This window comes from Balaenoptera acutorostrata, chromosome 10 (genome assembly GCF_949987535.1).
Source record: "Balaenoptera acutorostrata chromosome 10, mBalAcu1.1, whole genome shotgun sequence".
NCBI lineage: Eukaryota > Metazoa > Chordata > Mammalia > Artiodactyla > Balaenopteridae > Balaenoptera > Balaenoptera acutorostrata.
The window spans coordinates 36,977,181-36,995,746 of record NC_080073.1 but is presented as its reverse complement, the minus strand read 5'-3'; the positions used below and the strand labels follow the sequence as shown (position 1 = coordinate 36,995,746).

The 18,566-nt window shown below is 56.0% G+C and overlaps 1 protein-coding gene and 1 pseudogene across 1 annotated transcript in view; one reads left to right on the top strand and one right to left on the bottom strand.

Moving 5' to 3' along the window:
• The first annotated feature begins 967 nt into the window (after positions 1-967).
• DNAH1 (dynein axonemal heavy chain 1) overlaps positions 968-18,566 on the top strand; it is a 93,123-nt gene continuing 75,524 nt past the window's right edge. Inside the window, exon 1 of the mRNA XM_007174730.2 lies at positions 968-2,663. The gene's annotated coding sequence lies outside the window, so the exon portion shown is untranslated. The remainder of the gene's footprint in view (positions 2,664-18,566) is intronic.
• On the bottom strand, positions 2,601-13,948 carry LOC103006186 (neuropilin and tolloid-like protein 2; annotated as a pseudogene).

Here is an 18,566-nt window from a genome sequence, read left to right as displayed (position 1 = left end):
TCCCACCTCCTCCCTGCCCGCTCCTCTGTAGCCTCATTCCGGCAGCCTTCAGCCAGCCCAGGCAACCCTTTGGATGCCCACTTTGGAACCAAGGTTGGAAGCCCTGGCTCAAACACCCCTGGGAGTAACCTAGCTCCTCTGTTGCTGGGAATGCCATCAGGGCATGAGGATTTGTGGGGCAGAGAGCCTGGGCAGCGAGTGGACTTTGGTGAGCATAGGCACCCCACTGCATATAGGGTCTCACCAAGGTAGCAGTTAAAAGACCTGGAAGGAGCACTGGAGTGGGAGTCGGGTCCTAGGTCCTTATCTTGGCCATGCCAGCCTCCTTTCTCCAGGCCTTGGTTTTCCCCTCTGTTTAATGGGGACAACATCCTTATCCTGCTTACCTCTCTGGGGAGGTGTCGGCAGCAGATGGATGTAGGTAGGAAAGCTCTGTGGAAGGGGGTCAGGGACAGGGGGAGAGAAGGGAGAGGTATTGGCCTCTTCCAGGGAGAAGCTCAGGGAGTTCTTGGCTCAGGGAGGCCCCTTCTTCCAGGCAGGGTCAGGGTTGAGCCGGCGAGGTCTTGGTGCTCACTGACTGAGGCCGAGCGAGTGACTACTGCCCTCTGGCACTGGACTGGCACTGGCAGGGTGTGGTATTTGAGTCTTTAATGGCTGCTGGGGTGCACAGTGCCATGGGAGATCACAGAGCCAGTGGGGGGGATCAGCTGGAGCTAGAGTAAGCTGACTCAGCCTGTGAGAGAGCCCCTCAGGGCTTAGAAAAACGGGTGGGGCAGCCTTATCCCTCTGGGCTTGGATCACGTGTGAGGGAGACCTGATGAGTCCCAGGCTGCATGGGGGAGAACTGGCTTGACCCCAGGCCAGGAGTCCCTAGCTGGGTGAGAGGAATCCTGTGTGCTAGGGGAGGACAGGGGTTGAGTAGGGGCGGGGGGAACACTGACACGCCCTGAGTGATGGGGAAGCCGGTGGCCTAGGTGGGCGTCGCTTGACAGATAGGGCCACAGAGCTGGGGTGAGCTCTGCCCAGGCTGGGAGGGTTGGCCTTTCTCCCTGAGACAGGGATGTCTGATGGTCAGCCCCTCCCTAGGCAACCAGAAGGCCAGTCGTGAAGCTTTGCTGTCCCGCTTCCCTGGCTCAGGCTGCCCTGTTCTGGAGAGGCTGTGTGGGGTGGGCTCGGGGCCCCGGGGCCCCCAGCTCTGATGCCCTCTCTCTCTACAGGTTGCTCTGTCTGGGAGGGGCTGTTGCCAGCTCAGATAAGGAGGCTCTGTCCAGGGAGAGTTGGCCCCCAGAAACAAGTGCCCCGTCTACCCAGTCCTAGCGGGAAAAACGCCCCTCACAGCTCTGCCTCATGGGATCACTACCCACCATGATCTTGTCCACTGCTGGCTCCTGAGGGTTCAAGGAGCTGTAGGATCTGGCCCTGCCCTAGCCAGATAGCCAGGGTCTGGCCCCCAAGATGCACCCCAGTGGGAATCCCCCCACCCTTTCCCTCACATTCCTGGCCTTTCCTGCCCCTCCTCTGGCAGCCTGCAGAGCCTCCCTGCTCGCCTCTCTGGGGAAGTGTGAGAGGCACCCTCTGTCCCCATCCAGCCCTGTCTCTCTATCCCCAGCTCCAGCTGAGAAGGGGGTGGGGCCCATGGCAGTGGCTCCTGCCCCTTCCATCCACTCCTACCCAGCGTCAGGGTCTCCGGATCACTGTGTAGCCCTGTGTCATCTCCAGTACTCACACTTACAGCCTTACTCAAGAGCCAGGGCTCTGTTTCCACCTGTTCTCTCCCAGCTGCCCACCACCCCCATCAAGGCATTCCTCCCTGTCCTGCTCAGTTCACCCCAGGAAGCTGACCGCAGGAACATGTGAGCTTGGACCTGAATCCCTATTGATTGCAACTCTGGGTAGAGCTGTCCTGGGGACCCCATCTTGGGGGAGCTGGTCAGAGACCCATAGGGCAGGGAGAAGTGCCCCTCCTCCATGTGGCTCTCTGGGTCTGGTGGTCAGTAGCTTGGGGTGAAAGCAGCCAGCCTGTAGCATGGGGCAGAGCTCTCCTTCGCCCACACCTCCCACCTGGGCAATGGGAGTGGTCCAGCACATACCTGACCAGCAACCACAGCCCCCCAGGAATGGACACTTGTAGGGGTCACAGCCCCACGGACAGCTCCGCTGCTGCCACCTGGCAACACTGCAGCCACAACCCAGCCAGAGGCAGGGTCCTGAGCTCTGGACTCTTAAGACTGGGCATACATTCAGACCGTCAGGGATGGCTGTTCTGGGCAGCCCAGCCCCCTGCCCACCCAGTCGGGTACCCCCTGAGGGTCTCCCTCCACCCAGGGCCACCCACAGAAGCCAGGCACCAGGGCTGGGACAGAGCCTGCCAGCTCCTGACTAGCTTTGCCCACCGTGGCCAACTGGCTGCCCCTCTGTCCTTGGCTCCGGCTAACCACCGGGGAATCTGAAGCTGGCACTCCGACTGCTGCTCCCACTGGTCCGGGCAGAGAAGCGGCGGGCTGGACTGCCCCGTCTCCCCACCCACCTGCCCCCAGAGCTCCGGCTGCCCGCGCCTGCCGGTGCCCGATCGCTCAGCTCACCTCGGCGGCGCTGTCTCCTCACCAGAGGCACTGCGGTGTGGGAACTGTCCCGAGGAGCCGGTTCTCAGCTGAAACAAAGAGGTGGGGGAGAGAGAGGGGGGCAGCAGGAGAGGGAGAGGGTGAGTGAGCAGGCGAAGGAGTGGAGACTGGAGGGGGAAGAGAGAAGGGAGAGGATGAGAGAAGAGGGGAGGGGAGGAGGCCTGACTTCCAGGGACTGAAGGGCCAAGGAAAGAGAGGGAAGAGGAAATGAGGAGGGGGCGGAGGAGGTGAGGGGGCCAGACCTAGAGAGGGGAGGTTGTTAGAGGGGCGGGACATGGGGCAAGTGAGGGGGGCGTGGGCAGGAGAGGGAGCGGTGGAGGGGAGGGCTGCAGGGGGCGGGCGGGCTGGGGGCTGGGCAGGGTGGGCAGGGAGGCCCCACCCCATCCCATGCCAGGCTCTGCTACTTGAGTGGGCAAAAGGCCACGAAGGGGAATGGGAGGGAGAGGCGAGCCGCCAGGCCAGGCGAGGGGTAAGGCTCTGGGCTGTGGGCTGGCTAGGAGGACGGGCCAGGGACAAAGGCGGGAGAAGAACAAAGGTGTCCGAATGGAGGAACCGGCCCCTGCTGACCTCTGGGTGCCGCAGTCTGGAGTGTCCTGGACAGAGTCTCCTGAATGGAGGGCAGGTCCACTCTGGGGCGGTCCAGGCTCTGAAGTGTCAGCCTGAGGTCAAGGGGAGAGGGGATGGGCTGTGAAAGCGGGCAGGGGTCCCCTTCATTCTGCTGAGACTGACCACACATCGGGATGCCACTGTCACTGTGTCTTTGGGGGAGGGGATGGTTGATGGGGTCCAAAGCCTGGACTGAGAACTGGGTAGGGGAAGTCCCCTTTTAGGGAGGAGCATTTGGGGCCCCAAGGGAGGTGGGGAGGATGGTAGGCACAATGGGGAAGAATGAAGGGAGTGGGGAAGCAGGGGATAGGGAGGGGGTGAGTTGGGAAGGAGGCTGCAGGGGGCGGGTCCAGAGCTGCAGCCCCTTAACAGGCCCATCTAAAGCAGAGGCCTCCTGCACATCCCACGATTCTTGGGCTGCCTAATGCAGACCTAATGAAGGATGGAATAATGAACCACTTCCTGCTGCTCCCTCCTGCTGCCAAGTGCTGCTGTGACAGGCAAGGGCATCAGGGAATTCTGCTTGGGCTTGGGCCGCTGGGGCACATGTCTGTGTTAGTGCTGTGAGGGGCAGGGGAGGTAGGGTGGCCTTGATCAGAGCCATCCTATCCCTCTCTAGTCCCAGGCACAGCACCCCGGGCTGGTCCAGTCTCCTCCCATGCTCAGAGGCACAGGAGGCCCTCCTAAGCTTATGACCAAGGGAAGTTCCCCTTCTCATCCCACTGGAGACTCCTTATAGAAAGTCCAGCACACCAACATGCTTTGGAGAGCAAGAAGAGGGGAGGGAGCTGTGGGCTTGCCTAAAGCTGTGACAGGGAGAGGAGGAGTCAGCCTCCATCCCACCCTTCGTGGAAGGGTAAGAGCTAGATGCCCTTAGACTCTGCCTAGCCCAACTCCCTCCACCTCCTCAGGGAAGCCGTCCCAGCCCCACCAAGGAGGGCCACATCAACCCGGCTGCCACTGTTCCAGCTACCTCCTCTCGTAGCCTGGAATCCCATAAAAGGAAAGGACCTCCCTCCCTCCCTCCCTCCCTCCCTCCCTTCCTTCCTCACTTCCTCCCTTCCTTCCTTCCTCCCTCCCTTCCTTCCTTCCATTTACTACTAAATAAATGCAAATTTACAGAAGAATTGTCAATAAGAATAGTGTAAGACACCCATATACCCTCTAGCCATGTCGACTATTGTTAATATTTTTCCTCACTTGCTTTCCCTCTCTATATATGTATTTGCTCTGTATGTGTGCATAGTTATATGTAATTTTTTTCCTGAGCCATTTGAGAGTAAGTTGCAGATGTCATGGATAAAAGGATGGTTTCTTATCTGTTTCTGTCTCCTGGAGCCGGTGTAGGGGAGCCCAGACCATGTTGTGCCGAATGAATGGAGGCCTGGGACAGGCAGTGAATGAGTGCATATCATCTCTTGGGAGCATGAGGCCTGGGAGCTGGAGGGGCTTGGCCGAGGCTGCCTTGGGAGTTGGGCCTGTCCAGGGCTAGGCCCCACGTCCCTCTTGTTTTTTCTTTCCTCCATCCTGGGAGGCAGGGAGCCATTGCTCACCAAAGTGAGCATGTGGTGTTTGCAGGGTGTGGAGCTGCAGCATATGTCTACGGAGGTGGCAGCAGGCGGGTGGGGTGGAGCTGGGAGAACAGGGATGCCCACACTGAGGCACCTGGGCACACTCGCCAGACTGGGCACTGCCTGGCTCTGTTGGGTTTGAGAAGACCCAGCTCTTGGAGGCCCCAGCTGCAGTGCTGAGGCCTCAAACTCTTGCCTTTGGGACCCACCCCACAGCCTCATGAGAGACAGGACAGGGATAGGGGCCCTTGCTTGATAGCTGGTCCATGGTGATAGGCTTAGAGAGGGCAGGATGAGGGCTCTGGTCATTCTGGACACAACTGTCCCTGACACAGGGCTGGCATTCCTTCTGTGTCCCTCAGTACCCCCAAATGGGTTGGAGTCCCATCTGGGGGCCGTCCTCCAGATGGCTGCTCTCTTCTCTCTCCTAACCCCAACCTGAAGGTTATGGTTAAAAAGTTTGGCATTAAAAAAAAAAATCACACCTTGAAAGATGATCTGATCTCTGAGGCCCTGATTTCCTCTCTCACAGTTGAGGTCCTCCTCCTCCAGGAAGCCTTCCTGACTTCCTCAGGCTGTCTTCCACCTCACATGCCAGCTCTGTTTATTCCTTTGCTGGCTCACACTGGTGCTGTCCCCAGGGCCTAGGGCTTTGCTCGGTCATCAGCCTTTCTCCCTCCTGCTGTCCCAGGCCGGGCATGTAACTAGTGTCCTATATAGGTGGATGACAGTGGCTTGGTTAGTCCTTCCTGGACATTGAGCCCCCTCTGATGCCACTGTGCCCTGTACATCTGAGATTCCACAGGCTCTGGGCTGGCTGAGGTGGGGGGTGGCCAAGAGGACCCACTGGAGAGAGGTAGAAGGTTGTTTAAGACCACTGGCCTGTCAGGGCAAAGGCAGGCCTCCAGCCTGGATCTCTGACCACCTGTCCAGCACCTTCTGCTTTCTCCCCTGGAGCATGGGCAAGCCTGTCCAGGGCAGCGGCCGAGGGTCCTCCCTGAATCCCACCTGGGTGATGGCAGGACCTGCCAAACTGAGGGAGGAATGCCCCCCCTCCACCCCGAATTTATTAGCCCCAGCCCATCCATGTGAAAGCCTAGGGGACATGGGCTTCCTCTCCCCCTGCCCATCCCCCCGGAAGAGATTTCAGCCAATTAGCACATACAGTATTTACTTAATTAGGGTAATGACATAATTAGTGTAAGTTGGGCTCCATCACATGGCTTCAACATGCAATTATGAGCCGTCAGCGGGAGGCAACATTGTGAAAATGCTCATTCAGTTTTGGTTCCAGCATGGAGGCCGCAGCAGCTGCCTCTGCTTTGGAGGCAGTGGCCGGTGTGTGCGTGGGGCGGGGTGACTGTCAGCAGCTGACAGGCGAGGACAGAAGAGTCGGCAAGAGCAGAAAGGCAGTTTCCAGGGCTGATGGCATCCCTGACCAAGCCTCTCCCATCACAGATGGGCACTGCCGTCCCCACAGCCAGGGCCCTGGCTAGGCTGGGCTGGCTGAGATCGGGGGCCCGGGCAGTCTAGGCCCCTCTGCCCCCAGGTTCTCTGCCTGAAATGCTACCATTAGCAGGCTGTCTCTTCTCTCTTCAGGGTTTTGCTGCTCACACCAGCCACTAGCCTATTGGCCCCTCAGGGTGGCTCTTTGAGGCCACAGACTGGAAGGACTGGATTGATTACTGCTATCCTCATTGGACTTGTGGTAAACTGAGGCTTGGGAGGTGTTAGATCTGATGGTGGCAGTGCTGACCCAAGAGGCAGCCCAACGTGGCCAGACACTCCTCCTCGAGCCCAGGCAGCTCCCCCTCAGCTTCAGGGAGGTCTCCTGCCCCATGGCTCCTTCCCCTAGGAGGGGGCAGGGAATCACTGGGGGGGCCCCCAGAGTCCTGCTCCCTCAGCCTCCTCTGCACTCCCCACCCCCTGCCTCCTTCCACAAGGCCAGGAGGCGGGGCCCTGACCTGCCTGAGACCATCCACAGCCTTCCCCTCAGTGAGCCTCACAGCTTTCCTGGGCGGGGGTGGGGGGGAAGGAAGTGAGGGAAGATGGGAATCAGTGCCACCATTGTAAAGATGGGCAAGCTGAGGCTCCAGGGCTTCCAAGAGGCGCTGTTAGAGCCAAAATCAGGTCCCAGCAACTCTACACTCTGCCTGGCTGGGTCACCTGGGCGGATTCTCTCTCTCAGGCCTCAGTATCCCTGTGTGAAGGGAGAGTCTATGATTTCAGACATCCTGACACTGTCCAGAGTCCCCAGGGAGGTGGGAACCAAGGAATGTGACATCTTTCTTCCCTCCCTCCAAATTATTTCGTCATAGTTGTCCCTCCTCTTTCTGTCCCACCTGTGCCCTGCATGCGGGTCAGGCCCCCTGGGGAGACAGCTCTGACTGGCAATTCCAACTGCCCCAGGCTGGGCCCCCTGCCCTTCTGAACTGGGGAATCCTGTCTGGAAAGCATGGGCTCTGGGGACCACCCCAGACCTTCCCACTAAGTGGTGCCCCCTCTTATAGGCAATACCCGCAACTGGTTGGACTTGGCTTTCATCCAAGCCCCTCTCTGGGTCTGGAGGCATATGATCAAGGTGAGGCCAACTTGTTTGCTAATCGCTGACTATGGGCCAGCCACCTTGGGCCTGGTTACTGGGGTTAAATGGGGAGCCATGGGCCGGCAAAGATGAGGGTCACTACATCCAGGGGCTCATGGTCTCAGGGTTCAGACAGACCCAGCCCCAAGCAGTGTCCTCCAAAGGGTAGGCAGAGATAAGTGCCAGGAAGAGCCAAGTTCAAACAAGTAGAGGCCCCAACCCTCTTCCTCACTGGTCAGGAGACACGGCACCTGCAGGGCCTGGGACAGGCAAGGATTTCAGTTCACAAAGGATGTACTTCAGATGGTAGGACCAGTGTGAGCAGAGGCTGGGAGGCCAGAGTAGGATGTGGGGATGTCATCTTCAGGTGTGAGGTGTTTGGGTGGGCTCTGGGGAGCTCGAGGAAGGGGCTGGGGACTCTGGCTGTTTGTGAGAGGGTCAAGGCCTTCCCTCAACATCCAATCAACAAAAAGTCCTTACTATGTGCCAGGCACATGTTTTTCTAGGCTGGAGATTCAGTAGGGACCAAGATGAAATCCTTACCCTCGTGGAACCTATACTCTAGTGGGAGTCAGGAAAAAGAATAGTGTGGTGCAGGTGCGATGCAGAAGATCCTAACAGGGCGATGTGCTAGGGCTAGGGGGGCCCGGGTGTGGCTTCAGCCCCAGCTGAGGCAGGGTGGCTGGAATGATGGGGCTGGGAGAGGGGCGCTGTTCCCATGGGGTGGCCTGTGGCCCCTGGCTCACCCCCACTCTCTGACTTTCAGCTTTGAGGTTCACTCCTGGCCTGCAGGCATGACTCCTGGGTGTCCCTTCTGCACGGAGAAGAGGTGGCTGCCACCACCAAAGCCATCCTCCTGGTCCCGGGCTCCTCCATGCCAAGCACATTCGGGGATAATTAAGTAAAAATAGGCCTTCTGACCAGTGTAGCTCATTAAGGCCTAATTAAGTTAATTAGTTCCAGGTGTGGGTGGTGAGGCTCAAGTGAGGCTGTTTGCTGTAATTGCATTTTCACAGCAGCAGTGGTGGCAGCGGTAGTGGTGGTGGCAAAGGCGGTGGTTTCCTCTGCGGCCTGGAAGCCCGCCAGGAAGTCCAGGAGGCTGCCACTGAGCTGAGAGGAGTATGAAGCAGTAGCTGGAGTTTCAAGGTCAGCCAAGCCCAGGGAAACCTTCTGCCCTCTCAAACTTGCTTGTTCTCTGCGCAGGGGTCAGGGTTGGGGTTGGGGTTGGGGGCTGTACAAAGCCACCAACAGGCATCCCCCCTCCAGCTGAGCAGGGTGGGTGCACCGCGGCTGGACCTTTGGATTCCCTCACACCCGTGGTGGTCCCCAGGACGACTGTAAAATGGCTTTGCTGAAAGGGAAGATGTGACTCAGAGGCAGTGGGTGAGACCTCTAGGAATCCACCTAAATCACCCTCTCCCTTCGGCATAAGGCCCCAATTCCTGTCCCTTTCTGGCAGATGTGTAGCTGTTAGAGATGCCCCCTCTTTGCAGTTCAGGGTAGGAGGGGGGACCACACAAATCTGGGGCCTCTGCAGAGGACCTGCTGGCTCAGTCAGTCTCCTGCCCTGACATCTCCCCGAGCCCACTTCCTGCTCTGGCTTCTACACCCAGCTGACCCCGGGGACCTGCCTGTATAGGACAGCCCTCCCAGCCTTGGCCACACTCTCATTCATTCATCCATTTGGCTTTCGGTCACTGAGCATCTCCTCTGTGCCAGGCAGCAGGGCTGGGGATGCAAGGCTGGGCGAGACAGGTTGGACCCTGCCCCATGGCGCCTTTGATCTCCCTGAGGAGGCAGACACACACATATATATGTATATATATTTTTTCTTTTTTTTCTTTTTTCTTTTGGTTGCACTGCATGGCTTGTGGGATTGATCCCGGGCCCTTGGCAGTGAAAGCGCAGAGTCCTAACCACTGGACTGCCAGGGAATTCCTGAGGCAGACATATTAATGGCCATGGCTACACAGTTTTGTCATGGCTATAGGAGCACAGGGGTGCTTAACCCAGACCTGGGAGGAAAGATGCCTGAGCTGCAGTGAATATGATCCAGGTGAGAAGTGGGCAGGCACCTGATGTGTACCAGGAACTAAAAGGGCCTCTCTCTGGCCAGAGGGCAGCACAAGGTGCCAAGTAGGGAGAGGGAGGGGCCATGGAGGGGTCTAAGAAGGGCTGCTGGGTAGGAGGAACTGGTAACTGCTGGCTGGGAGGCCAGGGAGGTGGTGCCCAGGGCCATGGCTGTGGATCTGGAGAAGAGGGGATTTGAGGGATGTTTAGGAGTAGAACTGATGGGGCTTGGTGTGAGGGGTGGGGAAGGAAGAGCTGTCAGTTCCCTAGGGAGGGGACGTGGGAGTGGGACTGAGCCCTGAAGTGTCCCCACAGGGCTGGCACTAGGATGAGGCAAGTCAAGTGCCTGGGACGCAAAATTTGGGGTACTCACTCGCAGTCTTGTGTTTCCACCTGTGCCTTGTCCCTGGTCCTCTGAAACTTCTCACTAAAACATACTTTGGAAAGTGGAAGCCACTCCTGGAGATGAGGCAACAGGGGGATGGTCTGGGCAGTGTGTCCCCCTCCATCCTTCAACCCCTACCTGGGAGGTGCTGCCTTCTCTGCACCCTCCAGGACTGGGGTGAGGCTGAGATGGACACCTTAGGGTCTCACATGCTTTGGACAGGGACTCTGTTTCCATCCTGATGCCTGAATAACAGGTACCCCATCCAGCTTCTCCTTGCATGCCTCTCATTACAGGTGCTCCCTGCCACCTGGATAGCCCAGTCCCTTGGCTCAGGCCATTGCACAGAATGTTTTACCCGGAGCCCAGATCTGTCTTGCACTGTGTTCTACCTAATGGTGACCTCAGCTATGCCCTCTTACCCTCCCACACCCCTCAGGTGGGTCTGCTGATCCCCTTTCCCAAGCTTAACATTTCTGAGCTTCAGTGTCCTCACCTGTAAGAGGGGAAACAATAATAGCCACCATCTTCCAGGGCTGGTGCGAGGATTAAATGACATGATGTATAAACCTCATGACACATTCTAGTTCCTCAGTAACAGCTTCCTAACCCATAGTAGTAATGAATAACTACAGAGGCGGGCATTGTCCTCCTGCTGGCGTGGGCCGCCAGTGGTGCAGCCTCAGCCCAGGCCCCAACACCCACCTGATGGCCTCAGGTAGCAGACTCTGCTGCCGCCCCAGCACATCCAGCACAGATGCAGAGCTAATCCCAGAGGAAGATGTTCACGGGAAGAGGAAGTGACATTTTCTTGAGATGGCCGGGCTGTGTTGAGACGTGGGGCCGGGGCCCTGCTGTTTGGAATCGGTTCTCTGCTCAGTGTTCACTGCACTGCAGGAGAGCCCAAGACCCTCCCCTGTGGCCCTCTGCTCCTCTAGTCTCATTCAGGGGGACCAGTGGTGGCTGAGAAGGGGGGATGCAGACCCACCCTGACTGAGGTGTCTGCCTGGAGGTGTCTCTGGGGTACATCCCCAGACCCTGTCATGTCTGTGGGGCTGCCCTGGTGGTGGGTGTCTGTCCTGAGCCTAAGGGGCCTGCAGAGAGAGCCCTGAATCCCATGGAAGGCGGCAGACCCTACAGAAGCTCACACCAAACCCTCAAGGTTGTGCTGATCATTGTTGGGGTGCCCAGACTCCTCCCACGATACTGGGGTGGTAAGCCTGGGGCAGGGGGCTTGCAGGAACTCCTGGCTCCCCTCAAAGATCAGAGGAGCCAGCCCAGGAAGAAAGGACAGCCTAGTCTCTAAAGCCATCCTGCTCCCCTTCTTCTGTGCCATCCCATCCCCGGAGCACGCTCTGCTTCTGCTCGGGGGTTCCCTGTTGAACATCAGAACTTGTCTCTAGGGGATTCCTGTAGATTTAAGCAGCGGTCATGCTCTCCAACTCTTGGTGACCTGGGACTTCCAGATTCCTGTGTGAGGGAGGGAGAGCGCCACAGGGGAGGGACCACAGGTGCAAAGGCCCGGAGCAGGGCGGCAGGGTGGACACATGGGGATGCCAAGTCCTCTGGGCAGGCCGAGGTGGTGCTGGGAGTGGAGGATGTGTGATGTTTGTGGGGTCGGCATGGAGCCTGCTTTGTGCAGAGTGCGCCTTGCTTCATTCTCACCCCAGCTGTGGGTGGGAGGGCTCCCCATTACCCTCAACACCCTTGATTTTACAGACTGGGGCTCCAGGAGGAGAAGGGGCTTCCTCACGGTCACACAGCTGGTGGGGCCAGGGCGGCCACAGCCTGCTCCCAGCCCTGTCTAGTCCTGGTGGCTAGGCTCCTCCCCATGGGGGTGTCAGGAGAAGGGACAACTGTGGGGCTTGATTTGTCGTTTGGCGTGGGGGCCTAATGGCTTGAGGTCCTGGATCCCCAGTAGGTCTGGCTCTTCCTCTTGCTCTCTGTGGCGTGATCCAGGCCAAGGCCCAGCTTGGCTCCGTGCCTTGGTTTCCTCAGTTATACAGGGAAGTCATCAAATTGTTCAGCCATGGTGCATCAGTGGAGAGGGGTGGTCCATTTATAGATGGGAAAATGAGATACGAGGGGACAGGAGAGCCTGGGGCCCTGGTCACTCCCAGGCCAGCAGACTCAGCTCTGAGAGTGTGGTCAGCAGCCAAGGGAGGAGGCTGCAGGGGTTGATGGCCAGCAAAGCCCAGCTTTTCCAGTTTCCTTTAAGCTGCCCTCCAGTCCCCTCTGCCTCGGGTTCACAACTCTACCCCAGCTGAGTGTGTCTGGAGGCAAGGCCCCTTTCTCTCCACCCCCGAATTATGGCTTGGTCACAAAAGCTGGACCATGACCAGACAAAGGGACAAGGATGAAAGTGCTGGTTGTCATGGCAACCTGGTGGGTTGCTGGGACCCAGGGGAGGGGCTTGGCTGTGTGCCTGAGCCCAGGCATCTGGACGACCTCTGAGCATGAGCCAAGGTGGCCCAGGGGCTCACAGAGATGCCCCTCCTGCTCGGGGCCCACAAGAGCCGGATGAACAATGACAACCTCACCCCCCATGGTGGCACCTGCTCCCTGGGCCTCCCCTGGTGGCCCCATTATCCTGCACCTGCTGCCCCCCCACTACACCTGCTCCCCAGCCCAGGCGTCCTTCCCAAGGCACTCCCTGCCCATCCCCAGGCCCAGCTGCCTGCTCTGAGGGCCACTCAAGAGGGCCTATGCAACCAGGATGGGTAGCAGGGACGGCCCTGGTCAAGGGCAGAGGGTCCAGCTGACAAGCCAGCTCTGCCTTACCAGTAGCATGTGTGTCCATGACAAGACCTCCACTCCAGGACCTCAGTCTGCTCACCTATAAAATGGGAGCAACCGTTTCTGCCCTCAGGGTCTCCAAGAGTAAGTTTCCTTCTGCTTGGAAGGAGATCTGAGGCCAGGATGTCCCCAGAGCTGGGTCAGGGTGGACAGTTGGAGAGAGAAGAGGGAAGGGGGCTGTCTTGGGTCATACTCTCAGGGCCACCTCTGTTAGACCATGTGGAGACCTGAAAGCCTCCTACACACTTAAGAGTCACTGTGTAGAGGTGGAGATGACATTTCCCAGAGGCCCATCATGGGTACAGGTGAACTGGGCAGGGGACCTATCAGTGCCAGGTTCTTTTTTAAAAAAAATATACGTATTTATTTACTTATTTTTGGCTGCATTGGGTCTTTGTTGCTGCTCATGGGCTTTCTCTAGTTGTGGCAAGCGGCGGCTACTCTTCTTTGTGGTGCGCGGGCTTCTCATGGCGGTGGCTTCTCTTGTTGCGGAGCACGGGCTCTAGGCGCGTGGGCTTCAGTAGTTGTGGCGTACGGGTTTAGTTGCTCTACGGCATGTGGGATCTTCCCAGACTAGGGCTCGAACCCGTGTGCCCTGCATTGGCAGGTGGATTCTTAACCACTGTGCCACCAGGGAAGTCCCTTGATCAACTTTCCATGTCAACTTAGTTTTTGGAGTAGCTTTAATCGTCCATATGCAGTCAACTGCTTGGCTGGGTTTTGGTTTTTCCTCTTGTTCTACCTGACTAGAACGCACTATTCTGTCAGCTCCTGACAGCTCAAACTGGCAATCTGGGATGGGATTTAAAATACCTCCTAGGTAAGTAAAGTCTGGATCTGGAATAAACGAATATTTTGCTCAAAATCCCAGTCCTTCAAGTTCTTCATCAGAACTAAACTTAATCCACATGAATCTCCCTGTTGATCTAATTAATGGAGGGCTTTTCACACCACAGTAACAATCTATAAGTGGAGAGAAACCAAACGGCCCATCTTGAACTCCCAAGTGATCAAACCGACATTCAAATGATGGTTCTATATAATAATGTTCATCAAAGGTCAACTCTATTCTTTGACGTGGAGCAGCTTCCAAAATGTAGATGCATTCCTTGTTTGGTGGATATGAGTCAGGATAATTTGGTGAAGCAAAATGACCTCCATTGCTGGTTCGAACCCAAATGCCACACTGGGTTGCAGGAATGTGCTTGATTCCAATATTTTGTCCATCATGGGTCTTTTGGGCCCAGTGCCAGGTTCTTGAGTGGCTTGTTAGGAGTATCAGGGAAAGAGGACACTGGGGCAGGGACCCCCCCATGAGGAAAGGATGGCCTGGGGGTCCCTGGTGATCCAACAGCCTGTTCAGGTGGGGACACTGAGATCCTAGGAACTATCTGTATCTGGCTCTCTGATACCACCTCCCTTGCAACCGGATGGTGGAATGGAGGAGGGACAAGGGGACAGGAGGAGTGGAAAGCTCCGGAGGATGCCCCTCCCCTTCCTGGAGAGGGAAGGAGATGCCTGTGGTCACTGGTCTTTGTGTTGTCTCCCCCTTCTAGTGTCTCCCTACACCCTGCAGGCCAGCCCCAGGTTCCCATCCTACTCTGCTGTGACCTTGGGTGAGGCCCTCTCCCCTCTTGCCACCTCAGTTTGCCGACCTAGAGTGTGGAAGCAGGTTGCCGAGGAGACTGCCAGCTCCAGCTGCCGCCCTGGCTGTTTGAACACCCCCAGGCCATCACTGCTAACCGTGGCCCCACCTCTCTGATAATGAGGAACTCCCTCTCTTGAACAAACTTATTTTTGCTGACCGGTCAGAGTTTCTTTTTTTTTGTTTTTTTTTTTTAATTTTTTTAAACTGAAGTATAGTTGATTTACAGTATTGTGCCAATCTCTGCTGTACAGCAAAGTGACTCTGTTATATACATATAGACATTCTTTCTTTAAATATTCTTTTCCATTGTTTTATCACAGAATATTGAATATAGTTCCCTGTGCTATACAGTAGGACCTTGTTGTTTATCCATCCTATGTATAATAGTTTACATCTGCTAATCCCACACTCTTAGTCCTTCCCTCCCCATCTCCCCTTTGGCAACCACAAGTCTGTTCTCTATGTCTGTGAGTCTGTTTCTGTTTTGTAGATAGGTTCATTTGTGCCCTATTTTATTTTATTATTTTATAACACTAATTTATTTATTTATTTACTTATTTATTTATGTATAGGCTATGTCAGGTCTTAGTTGCAGCGTGTGGGCTCTTTGTTGCAGTGCATGGACTCTCTAGTTGTGGCACGTGGGCTTAGTTGCCCCGCAGCATGTGGGATCTTAGTTTCCTGACTAGGGATCGAGCTGGCGTCCCCTGCATTGCAAAATGGATTCTCAACCACTGGACCACCAGGGAAGTCCCTGTGCCCTATTTTAGAGTTCACATATAAGTGATATCATATGGTATTTGTCTTTCTCTTTCTGACTTACTTCACTTAGTATGATAATCTCTAGTTGCATCCATGTTGCTGCAAATGGCATCATTTCATTTTTTTATGGCTGAGTAGTATTCCATTGTGTATATGTACCACATCTTTTTTATCCATTCATCTGTTGATGGACATTTAGGTTGTTTCCATGTTTTGGCTATTGTGAATAGTGCTGCTATGACTGTTGGAATTTCTTACACACTTCCTCCCAGAGGTCTGGCAAAGGCAAAGCTTTTGCCAAGAATGGAGGTATTTGGGGTAGGGTAACAGTCCTGGTGTACCTCAGACCATTCTGTACAGGAGGCCCAGGTTCAGGGCTGGGCAAGATTTGTGTTCTCCAATATGCAGATGGAAAAACTAAGGCCTGGCAAGAAAAGAGACTTGCCCAGTGAGTCGGCTGCAGAACCCAGGCCTCCTGCTGGGTTCATAGACCTTTTTAGAGGTGGAGGAAAAGTCAGAATGGCAGTCTGGTCCCCAGACTCAGCAAACTCAGGCTCCCAGGAGGGGTGGGATGGGGGTATCTAGTGGGTCACAGGGCTGAGATGATGAGGCCACCCACCCTGCAAAGAGATCATTCCACCGATGCTCAATGAGCTGCTTGGGGACAAGTGGAAATCAGAGGCGCTCAGAGCCTAATTACGATAAACAGCTTTCTGCAGCTCCTCAGGCCCCACAGAAATGTCTTGCGCAAGATATCACTGTCTCGGAGCTTGTCATCTGGAGCTTTGGCCCAGGCATTTAGGGACTGGTAGGAACCCCTCCTGGCTGCTGCTCCTGGTGAGCAGAACCTCAGCATTCTGGACCTTGTTCACTGGCGTGGTCTGGAATTGCAGGTCAGAGGGAGGAGGTAGCCTGGGGAAGAGGGTGTAAAGTGTGGTCATGTGCAGCTGGGCAGATGTTGGCGGCCACCATCTTCAGGGTGATGGCCTGGTGTGATTGCTCTGTCTCCTCAGCATTTCCTATGGGATCTTGCAGGAGTGATGGAGCTGGCAGGACTGCTGCGAAAAGCAGCACCCCTGGTCCCCACCACGCAAGCTCACCTTTCAGTTGGGGGATGCAGCAGACACCATTGCATGATTGCCTGCTGAGTGGTACTGACTCTGGTCCCCTGAGGAGAATGTGAGCATATTCTGTGGATTGAGGCAATCAGGGAGGGCTTCCTGAGGAGGTGTAGCTTGAGATGAGATGGAAAGTGGTAGATAAACGAAAAGAGGGAGGAGATTCTGTCTGCGAAGCTCCACATGGATATAGGTGGGAGTGGGATTGGACTGGGGGCTGAGCATTCATGGGTGACTGGTCCTCAATCCTCCAACCCCCCAGGAACTCCTTTCTGCTCCTCCTCCCTGAGCTCTGGGCTTTCAAGGTATTGTCTGTCAAGCTGACCATGTGGATGAAAGGAGAATTAATTTGTCTCCATTTTTATTCATCAGAGAAAATGCTCTCAGAGCTGCTGAGGCCAGCTGGCCAATGGCAGAGAAGGGGAGGATCAGGGGAGGCCTGGGGAGAAGGCGTGCCTCAACCCTTGCCCGGCTCTCTCTCTGATACCCTCCATGCCTGTGACTTGGTTTCTCTTGGCAGCAGCTCAGAGCTCCTGGCCTAGCAAACCAGAGAGAGATCCTGGGGTGCAAGAGGCCAACTGGGGGCAGGTGGAGAGCGGGTAGCTCCAGCCACCCTGTCTGAATGCCTGTCGCCCTCCGTTCTGGCTTGTCGGCCACGTGAAGGGCCCATTCTGCTGCCTGTTCACACAAGGCTTTCATCTCTGCAGCTAGTAAAGCATTCCTCCCGGCCTCAGTGCTGCCAGCAGGAAGGCACAGGGGAGTGGGGAGCCCAGGCCTGCCATGCCCCTCAGACCCCTGGTCCAAAGGCATGGGCCTGGGCCAGGGTGCCCTAAGCAGCCTGTCTGCCTAAGTCGTCCCCTCCCCGGCCGCCAACTCTTTCAGGAAGCCAGTCTCTCCCCATTTCAACAAGAGCAAGGCTGGCCTCCCTTCCAGCTCATATAGGGCAGAAGACTGCCCTCCCACCACAGGAGGGGTAGGAGCCCAGGGTGGGGTCATGGCTCAGCCCCTTGTTCCTCTCCCAGGAAACAGGTAGACATGGTGACTTCTAGGGCAGGGCAGGAAGATCAAAGCCTGAACCCATGCCCTGCCATTGGAGAAGATGGCATTTGAAAGTAGGCACTTGAGACTCAGGAGAGCGGGGACTGACCCACAGTCCCCTGCTGAGGAAGGACGCAGTCACATCCACTGTCCACACCTGTAGAGGGGCAAGGTGGAGCTGGCAGGGCTGCTGGGGAAAGCAGTACCCCCTGGTCCCTGCCACTCAAGCCCATCTCCAGTTGAGGGATACAGCAGTAACCATTGCATAGTAGAGGGTGAGGGACTCTGTAAGCTAGATCTCCTGAGAGTGGACCCTTTCCACAGTGGCCTGTCCATCTGTCCAGAAGCCATGGCCCCTGTGATGTCACCAACCCGCTGTGTTGCTTGGCAACTTTCCAGGATTAGTGCTCTGCCCCTGTCATCCCTGACGTCCCACCATGGGCTGATGTTGCCTTGGTAACTGGATGGGTACTGCAGCTTTTTGGACAGCTGTACCCGGTGTGGGAAGTGGCAGGCAAAAGAGGGGAAGCAGGTGCCTCTCCACAGGCTGATTGGGGTACACAGCCTATCCCCAGACCTACAGAGGAGCCAAGCTGCCCAAAACAGGGCTTTGGGGGTCTCTGTCCCCTCGAAGAGCTGTGGCCATTCTTGCCTTCAATCCCCCTCACACTCTTTCCTCCTTCTGCTATGGTCACCAAGTACCTATTGTGTGAATGCCAACAAGAAAAGCAAAGTAAACTATGGTTCAGGCTCAGGAAAGGTTATATCAGCATTGGGTCTTGAAGGATGAATAGGAGTTGGCCAGGAGTAGGAGTTGGTGGAGAGAGATGTTCTGGACAGAGGAAGCAGAAGTCAGTGCAAAGGCTGAATCATTCTCTCTAGTCACAGCTTACACCCTGCCTCTGGGTTCTTTGTGGCCTGGTCTCTCTGGCTCTCTCCCACTTAGTAGACATTTTATGGTAGGGACAGCGTCCAGTTCAAATCTGGACACTTAGTCCCCAGCACAGGCCTGGCACCAAGTCAGCATTACTAAAATGTCAAATAAAATCGGGCATTTGCATGATGAGCATCAGGTCCTACCACCTCCCCCAACACTAACCTGTCTTACCAAGCCTCAGTTTCCCCATCTATGAAATGAGGCCAGTTCTGAGAAGGCTCTGGGCAGGGATTCTCAGATTAAGGTGGAGTGATTTTTACATTTTCTTTGGTTTGTAACCCATCTCTTTTCCTTATAGAAAAATGAAAAGACTGGTGGGTAGAGTGGGCATCTGTATACCTTTAGATCCCCTAATTATCAGTATTGGACCACTTTTGCTTTATCTCCTCTCTCTATATAGTTATCTATGTATAAATTTTGCTGAACCATG